The sequence below is a fragment of the Embiotoca jacksoni genome, unplaced genomic scaffold (assembly GCF_022577435.1).
Source record: "Embiotoca jacksoni isolate LCO1_2020_lvr unplaced genomic scaffold, fEmbJac1.0.p SCAF_20, whole genome shotgun sequence".
In the NCBI taxonomy this organism is placed as follows: domain Eukaryota; kingdom Metazoa; phylum Chordata; class Actinopteri; family Embiotocidae; genus Embiotoca; species Embiotoca jacksoni.
Window position 1 is genome coordinate 8,956,082 of NW_027185341.1, and position 10,075 is coordinate 8,966,156.

The window sequence follows — 10,075 nt, forward strand, 5'->3', positions numbered from 1 at the left end:
TTTCAGGTATTTAAAGATAGAGCAGGATTACCAGTTTGGAAAACTGGCCTTTTTGGTAAGTTGTTATGTTGAAAACATCCCTGGTATATTACTTGAGCACAGGACATGCTCAGGACACAGAGCGCCTGCGGGAAAATATTAAAACAATTTAAAAAAGGGAGACCTTTCCCTTCATAAAATGTGATTTTTATTACAATAATTACCCTGTACATTAAAAAAAAAAATCGAATAAAAATGAAATACTATGTCATCAACTCCACTGATTTTACACAAAAAAGGCAGTTCACTAGCCATTAAAAGTACAAATCCACCTGTTAAACCACTTGTATGATGTTCTCTGTATTGATATTGTCTCTTATTACTATGAGCTTCTTATGGAAGCAGGAATGGACTTGTAGAAATAATCTTTTTAATCAAATCCAGTTTATTCCGCACAGCAGGCTGAAGTGTGGTCATGGTATTCTGTCGCTGATGAGCTGCTCTGGGTGAGTTTGGTGTTCATCTTAAATATTTCTGTACCCTGCTCCTCTGGCCACGTACTGATGAGTCCAGAACACCAACTCATGGTCTGTTTTAGACATCGGATGGAAAGAACGAAAGGACCGTGAGAATGAACAGCAGATACAACGTCGCCAAACAAGGTGAATTATGTTAAAGCTGTGAATAATGCTGCAGTTGGCACCTCTCTGCAGGTGTGTTGATCAATTGCATGGCGAATTAGCTTTGACCTAAAATAGGACCCGAGGTCACCTGTTGCACAACTCCGAGGTTTTGTGTTCAGTGACGCCGAGGTTTCCTGTCATCTGGTTTAAAGCAGACTTTCATACTGACACTGACGAATATGCTGCTGTGTGTTTGGCTGATTCTTTTGATTGATTGCTACCGCGACACAATTATGTTGACCGGATACCAATCGGGCAAAGATTATGTTTACAAGAGACAATGTCCATCCACTCCATATGCCGTACCATGCAGGTTACAGGTTTTAGGCCTTTGGCATGTGAAGGACTAAAGAAATATATTTTACTTGAATGCAACTTTTAGAACTCCCACATTATGTAACACTGAGCATAAAAGGAAACTTAAGTTGCACAAGCAAAATATTGTGTGTGGTGCCAGGTAACACAATCTGCTGACCTGCTTGACTGGGAGTGATGCACAGTGTAGTAAACGTGAGTTATTTCAGCTCCAGTGTCCTCGTCCTGTCTGGCAATCATCTTTGGGTTTCAGAATGTATCCACAGATCAGCTCATTTCTTTTTGAGCCACACATTTCTAGTGAGACTCACATCTGCTGTTTCGCTTCATGACGTATTGGAGTGAATTTGAGACATACGTAACTCTGGCAACAAAAAAAAACCTCCTTCCACTGGCTTCATCCACTTATAACACCCACTTATAATTAGCGTCCAGTATTTGTTGTGCCTGTGCTTCCTTGTAGTTTCCATCATATTTTGTTTAAAGTGTTGCTTGTGACTTTTTGGTGACTTCAAATTTCCCCATTGGGTGGTTGGCAACATGGTAACAGACTAACTTCTTCACTTCCTTTGGAAAAAAAAAGATAACAGATTCTAAGACTCTGTTCATTAAAGGTAGTTTGGATTGAAAACACACTGGAAGGGAGAGGCTGATTCTTTCCCCGCAGGCCTCAGTTTGTTTAGCATCGCATCCCGTCGAGCGAGGAAGCAAAATCTCAAGCTCATTACTGGTTGTCATGCTTTTATATTGTAAAGTATACTTTTGAGGTACTTCTGGTGTCTTTGACTATTTCAATTTTATGCTTCAACTCCAAATTTCCCCATAAAATACGACACTTTTCACTTCACTGTATCTGTCTGATCAGTATAATTACTGGCCATGTTGCAGATTAATACAAAACATATGGTTGTCTTCAACAGTACATTACATTACTGTAGACTAATCTGTGAAGCATGCATTAAGTAGCCTTGTTTAAATTAGCTCCATTTCCATAAACTACAACATTAAAACGTATTTTGCACATGAATGCATCGGTAAGGATAAAACAGGACAACCTAAAACGGGTGGGCACGTGGAGCACCTTTACTGTCAATACTTTAATTAGTATTTGCAAATAACGTGTTTTATTTATATATATAATTTTGAAGACATTGTTGTTACTGGTAATGGAGGCCTTTTACACTGTGGCATTACCTTTTGATCAGTAAGGAAAGATTTTGTTGCCTTTAAATGGCAAACCAACAAATAACTACTTGTCAGGTAGAGATGAGAGAACCCACAATGTCCGGCACGCCTGGAATATTACAACACATGCAAGATGACTTAAATGTAAAAAAAAAAGAAAATAAAAAAGCATCATCCTTTAAAGTAAAAACAAGATTTAATGAACTCTTGTGTCTCTCCCTCTCTGTTTGGCTCTGGTTCATGTGTTCTTCAAATATTCTGGAAAGTTTCCAGCATAAATAAGGGATCACTTGTGATTAATCAGTAACTCCTAGTTTGGTATTCCTCCCTCAGTAAATACCTGCAGGTTTTACAGGTGGGTCCAGGATATCCTACAACACGTGCGCAAATGTTTGCATCTGCACTGAGAGGCTGCTATTAATTCTGATTGTTGAGGCATATTCTCGGCTAAATCAAGGAATTTGTGTGGTATGTACTACTGGTCAAACTAAAAAAAAAAGAACTCTTATTTGATATTTCAGTGTGCTGTCAGCAGCGGTGCGAACAATGCAGAATCTACGCCAGCTGCCACAGTTTACTGCAGGGCAAGCCGACACCTATTTGTCACTGTTTGTGTTCCTTCAAGCTCCTAGCTTTCAGATTACCTCGACGTCCCTTCAGCATCTGTTCCTTGACTGTTGTTGATGAGTTGACAGTCATTAAGGATATTGTCCTTGAATTAAAAGATAATGTCACGTGTGCCGTAAACTTCTCTACATAGTGCTGCCAGAATTAACAAGAAAATAGACCCCGTAGGCCTTACATAAGTTTTCTCTTTCGTGATTGTACTCTGCTGACGATCAATAGACTTACTTGGCAAATGTGTTTATTCAGGTGATACAGTAGATTATAGATTGTTTCCTATTTCACCGAGGCTTCAACATAAACCCTTCCTAGTCCATTCATTACTTGTCTGGTCATCATCCTGTTCACACCTGGCACTAATATGTGTCTATCATAAGTGGACAGCTCAAAGTATATGTGTGAACCATAGACTGTAGCTAAAAATGGACATATAGCTTCCACACTGAAAAAACAATGCACAAGTGCCATAAAGTGTAGTACCAATGAGGGCCTCTGGGGGTTGGCTCCAAAAAGCCTCTGGTTCCATTGACTCCCATTCAATTTTCCCTTGAAATACAAAGTCAGTAAGTTTTTTTTCACATGTCAATATGGTGTCATTAGCTAAATTTGCATTGTCTGATTACTTTTCTGGCGGTCTATCTGAAAGTCATTCCATAGCTAATTAGATATAAGACCTACATGTCGCCAATTGTCTGAGACGCATCACTGTAGCGTAAACTGACCCATCTCAGCTCGACTCGAGCCAAGTGATGGTGTTACCTGCGACACAGCTTGTCAAGTCGCGTTGGCGGTCTTCGAAGGAAACATGTTTTAACAGTCAATCAGCTCGTAGCAAAGTCAGCTGATCATGTCCTGCTGATTGGAATTTCTGAGTTTTGGATGGAAGAAAGAGAGGATCTCCTCACCAATTTACCTGAGGAACAGCTGTGTCTTTATGACAGAAGTGTGGCAGGTAACTCACTATCACTATCCTCATTCATGTTTTCAGACGCAACAAAATATACCCAGCAACAAAATAGTCTGAAAAGCCGCCCGTTAAAACAGAATTACAGATTCGTTGCTGTGGAGATGATTTACGGTGTTGTCAAGGTGCTGTGTTGTAGAGGCACCGCCTGCATCAATGCGCCCTCTGTTGGAATTACGTTAAATAGCAGTATAGACTCATTGTTGTAATTTACAACAGGATTCATGAACGTAACGCTTCCTTTTACTGACTTTTTTAGAAGGTTTTTTTGTTTTCCTTTTCAGACATCCTGGGCTGGATTGAGATGGTCCGTTTAGTGGAATGGTGGCACAAAAGTCCACTATGTTACATAATGTTAATGGATGGAAACATGTATTCAATTATTATCTTCTGTTGGATTTCTGGAAATTAGGTTATATTAGGATGGAAATCTGATTGTTGATGGCGAACACCTGTGAGCTGTGATCTTTAATGTCACATAATATTTTCAACAATAATGGTGCAAGTGAGGACAACACCAAAGCATCTGCGTTGCAACCACTTTGAACTAAAACCACATAAAAATCATTATGCATTTCATTGTTTGTTAATTTAAGCTTAATTAAGATCATTTTCATATTTATATTTATGTAAAACCCATTAAGTTTTATTAAAGTGTGTATGTGAGGAAAGATTTCAATAAAAGTTCTGCAGAGTTTATACTGTGTGAGCGAGAAGGAGCAGAGCAAAAGTTGTGATAATGACAAAATACGTAGCATCTCACGCTAACATCTGCATGCATCCCTGACGAACATTAGTCACATCAAAAAAAAAACTTTAGGCCGAGACGGGGTGCAAACGCCAGCATGCTGAATTCTGTGAAACAAAATTACAGAAAATAATACGGTTGCTCTGAGAAAATCAATCAAATGGTTCAAAAACATTTGTATTACTTTTATAACATAATTGAGTATAATCCTTATCCTAAGGTCAACTCTCATGGTGTTGTCTGACCTGAGTAACAAAGGAAACATTACATTACACACCCTTAATAACCAGTCCTTCATGTTACACCATAGGGAAATAGTCCAAAAATAAATCTGCATTATTAGATATTACAAAGTAAATGTAAGAGACTTTATTTTTTTTTTCATTTGTGTGAGCTAACATTGTTATCTGACAGCTGTGACGGCGGTAATCAACTGTTGTAAAACAGCTGCACATCATATCTGTTTCACCACAATAAAACAAGCTGTCTGGGTATGTGATGCTGATGGCACGAGGCCAGTCGAGCACGTGGGTGTGTTTGTGTTTGGCCTCAGATAGCTTAATTTCACAGAAGTACTGTGTGTCCATTTGCTCGTCATTAACATGACAAACATGTGCTGTGTGGTGGATGATTTTATCAAGTGCGGCTCGGACCATGACGTCAGCATCCATCTTTCTCAGGAGTCGCAAGTTAGCTCCGTGCCAATATCTTTAGTTACCAAAGAATTTCCAAGGCACAATTCAGATAGAAATGCGAGTAAGTAGCGTTAGACGGTTTGTCCTTTCAAAGAAATCTGCTCCCAGGCTGATCAACCAGTAACTGCATGATTGGAGGAGTTTTCAGTTGAGCTGTTGTGCCACCAGCCCAGTGCTGAACCTTTCTGGGCTGGTTCTGGTTCTTGTTTGAGGTTTACATTTCTATTGAAAGCTCAAATAGGTCCGAAGGAGATGGCCATAAATTTTGGAGTTACACAATATATTTATATAAATACCTTATTCCATTAAATATAATTGGATTTCAATATTATTTACATGTACATAGTCATAGTGCGGAAACTACCATATTTACACTTCATTATTTCAGTTTCAGTTTGAGTGAGACTTGGATTTGTTTTGGATACAGTCGCTTTTCAAAGTCTGGGAAACCTGTTGGTTTTTTTGCTTGACATTTAAGAATCTGGGTTTCTACAGACACAGTTACCAGGTTACTTCGGTGCATGTTTCCATTCAAGCTTTTACCCATTGATCAGCAAGGCAGACCTGCATAACAATGACATCCGCCATGATGCTTTGACTGTTTTTACCAAAACAGAATGATGTCACCAGACAGACTATAACAAACCTACTCATCTACAAATACTTTAGACTTTTACCATAAAGTATAATGTACTTTATGCCAAATACAAAGATTGGAGTGTTATTTCATACAACTAATCACGCTGTATGAAGCTGTGATAGCTGCTGTGATTTCTTCTTAAACTGGTCTTGCTCTGTCACAGTACGTGCCCACATACAGTTTGAGCAGATGAGCCATAAACTGTTATTTGTGTGGATTACAATCCAAACGGAAGTAATCTGTCTACTATACAAACAGCAGACAGATTACCTCAGTATTACAGCAGGTGATTCTATGTTTGATGCCCTTTAATACTGAGCATTTGCTGACACAGACTGATGTCATTTTAGCCTGAGGTATACTATTTTCAGGTTATCCATCCGTCTAATTCTTAACCCTCATGTTGTCCTCGGGTCAAAATGACCCGCAGCTGTGTTCAACCAAGTTCTATTTTATTTCTATATTTTTATATTTTTTTGGGATCATTGGTCATCATTCTTTAAAGAAACCCTCACAGCCTCCTCGTCACCAATGATCCCAAAAAATATGAAAATAAAATAGAACTTGGTTGAACACAGCTGCGGGTCATTTTGATCCAAGGACAACACGAGGGTTAAGAACACCCTAACTCTACAACACCTTTAGGGACTTTCTTCAAATGTGGCACACATGCTAACTTGGACCCAAAGACACGCACATTCGATTTTAGTGGTCAAAGGTCGAGCTCACTGTGACCCCACCTCAACTCATTCTTGTCATTGTGATATCACGGAAATGCCTTGATGTCAATTCTTCAAATTTGGCACAACCATTCACTAAGCCTCAAGGAGAAAATTATTAAATGTTGGGGTCAAAGGTCGTCAGCGTGACCTCACATCCCTCCTATGTTTGTGAAAATGATGACTCAGGAAGGCATTTGAGACAAACATTCACCATGCCTCAGGGAGCAAATGATTAAAATGTTGGGGTCAAAGATAATTTTTGTCCTGACCTCAAATCTCTCCCATTATTGTGAACATGAGAACTCAGGAACACATTGAGGGACTTTTCTTCAAATTTGGTACAAACGTACACTTGGACTCAAGAATGACCAGATTAGATTTTGGTGATGAAAGGTGATGAGAGGTCAAACTCAGTGTGACCTAGCATCCGTCTCACCTGTCCATCTCATTCTTGTGAATGCATTATCTCAGGCATGACATAGGGTATATTTTTCATATTCAACACCATAACCCAGGAACAGAAGGAGAGCTTGTGACCATATTTGGTCGGATGCTGAACTTGTGACACTTTACATGCCTTAACATCTATTTTTTAAGCATTTTCTTCTGTCAATCAGCTTCACTGGCCGAGCACAATAAGCATTCCTTCAAAATTTTCACTACATAGATGAGTGTGGAAGATATACAGTGGTTGTAAAATGAAACTGAACTGGTTGGCTGGCTAACCATGAGGAGATATTTCTACTTATCAGTGTTATAATTCCTTCAGGCTACAGTTGCACCGTGCTACAACAAACCTACATGAAATCAGTAAAGTAATTTAAATCTGTTTGATAGCAAATTAGTTCTGTTTTAAGAATTTATAACATGCATTAGAAATTATCCTGGATTCCTTAACAAATTTATAGCTCGCTTTATTGCAATAATGTCTGTGTCAATGAGGATATGTTATGGCATTACAGCGTCTCTTCATTCCCAGCATAAACAACATGTCCTCTGCATTCCTGGCACTTCACTTTACCACAGCCATCACGCTTGGAGTGACGGCATGTTTCACACGGTGTTCTCAGTTTTCACACGTAGAAATTGACAGCCTAAGACAAGATGTTTCAAGCTATACTTTGAGGCGGCTCTGAAGTTCTGCTGGCACAAATAGACATGGATACACGTCCTCATTCAAGGCTTTTTCTTTATATATTTACTCTTTTCTCTCGTGTAGAATAAAACTGAAGAAATCAAAACTTTGAAATAACACATGGAATTATGTAGTGAGAAAACAAGTGTATTCAAAGATACATATATTTTTATTATTGTGTCCTATAAAGAGCCTCAGTTTGCTTTGATGATAGCTTTTGTCAGTATCTTAACCAGCTTCATCAGGTTGTCACCTGTCTTGTCAAAAAGTTGATTTGGATTTCTTGCCTTCTTAATGCAGTTAAGACCATCAGTTGCATTGTACCGAGATAGTGATGTTTGACAACAACTAACCGTATTCGAGTAGTAATCCATATGATGGCAAAAAAACACCTGAAATAAATTTAAATAACCGACAGTATTTTACTACTTTAGGACATGAAGGTCCGTCTCTCAGTAACATTTCAGGAATTTCAACAATTTCTTCAAGTATAGTTGCAAAAACCATCAAACACTGCTCTGAAACTGGCTCCCAGGAGGACCACTGCAAGAAAGTAAGACCAAGAGTTCTGCTGCCGGCGTAACTACATCATTATCGTCATTATACAAGTAGTTACCAACCTCAGAAAGCACCAATTAACGGCATCTTGATTCGATTTAACATCAGTGTCACCCATAGTTCAAGCAGCAGAGGCATCTCAGCATCAACTGGTTACTGTGTGAATGAAGCCTTTATGGTCAAACTGCTGCAAAGAAACCACTACTGAGGGGGATCAAGAAGAAGAAGAAGAAGAGAGCTGCTTGGACCAAGAAACACAAGAAATGAGGATTAGACCAGTGTAAATCTGGCTGTTGGAATTTTCCAAATATATTTTTGGTTCCAATAGCTATGTCTTTCTGAGACGCAGAGAAGGTGAACAGATGGTATCTGCATGTATGATTCACAATTATGTTGCATGTAGGTGGTGTGACGGTGTAGAGGGGCTTTGCTGGTGACATTGTAGGTGATTTTGTCTCATGGTAACACTTACTCAGCAGGGCAGGATGGTTGTGCAGTGTTTAGCACTTGCATCATAACCAGAAGGTTCTGGTTTCGAAACATAGACAAATGTAAAAGCAGACGAAGTTCAAGATCTGAAAAGTTTGGCCAATGCGGAAGTGCCTTAAACTGCAATACCACCGAGAGATACTGGGGACTGGCTCCAAAAAGGCTATGACTCCATCGACTCCCATTCAACTTCTCTCATGAAATACAAAGCCAGTGAATTTTGTTTCCAAAAGTCAATATGGTGTCATTCAATAAATGCCCACCTTGTAATCAGTGTTCTGGCATTTCATCTGAAAAAAAAAAAATCTGTAATTAATAAGAAGGCCTCTAAGAGAAGTATGTTTGGGGAACGTGTTTAGTTTGATTGACAGGCCTGGGGTGCAGTCAGGGTTTTGCAATAGGTGGGCGGATCCACTGATCACTTCTCCCCAGCTCACTTTTGGCTCCAAAAACCCAACATGGCAACTAGTGAAAAAGCTGAACTAGAGGCTTCAAAATGGCAGATCACAAATCAATGGGTGACATCAAAGTTGGTTGCCGCTTAATTCGAACCCTGCTGGGACCATTCTGCGCGGCTTTTCTCCAGGTGCCGACTTCCAGAGATATTATGCATTCCATTATTCTCAAGACAAAAGGTTAATTATTAATTTAATGTTAATGTTTAGTAAGAGCTTGGAACAATGGCCATGTTGATTCAAAAGTAGGTCATATGACTGAAAAGGAAAATACATGGTCAGTGTTACTGGGAATTTTACTCAAAAGATTCCCTTTCTTTCCTGACTTCACAACTCCTTAGAAACAATCTCATTTCCACTGTCCCGGTTAGTACACTGACACATGGCTAAAGGTATATTTTCTGCTTATCCCTGTGATCTATCTCTTCATTTGGGGCTGTTAAACTCCCAAAGTACAGCTCTTCTAAGACTTGCAGTGTAATGTGTGCAGCAAACAAAAGGTACACGATAAAAAAGTAAAAAGAAGGGGTGGGGGTACATTTATGAGCATCGCTTTACAGGGGTCATTCATGACATCACCTCCGACGTAAGGCGGTACCACAATGTGCTGTGTCATTGGACCACTTCACATTAGAAGGTAAAAACTTTTTTAAACCAGACATTTTTCAAATTTTTCATCATCTGAGTATCTGCATATTGGATGCTCTTTACAAATTCTAATTTGAATAGTTAAATCAAAAGTGGTCTTTGTGTGTGCTATGGAGCAGAACGTTACTGTAATACGACTACTTCAAAACCTAGAGTTTGGCTGGAAGATGTATGATAAGCTAGAGGACTTCCAATTCAAAAGGTAGGCTTTTAATTTGAAATGAATACAAGCAGC